Here is a 203-nt window from a genome sequence, read left to right on the forward strand (position 1 = left end):
ATTTGGTCTTTTTTCACGCCTAGCTGTTTCAGATCATCGTTATTTTACTTCTCCCGCATTCATTATAATTAATTTTGGTCAATCCGATGGTTTTCGTCTTCCAAATAATTTGTCTCATCTTGTCGTTAATTATTTCATCTATTTCCTCTATGTCTCCTGGTCTTTCTTCAGCCAAACTCTCGTTATTCGAAGATTCTTCCCTA

This window comes from Halyomorpha halys, unplaced genomic scaffold (assembly GCF_000696795.3).
Source record: "Halyomorpha halys isolate HHAL.00 unplaced genomic scaffold, Hhal_1.1 Scaffold700.1, whole genome shotgun sequence".
NCBI classification, from domain to species: Eukaryota; Metazoa; Arthropoda; class Insecta; order Hemiptera; family Pentatomidae; genus Halyomorpha; species Halyomorpha halys.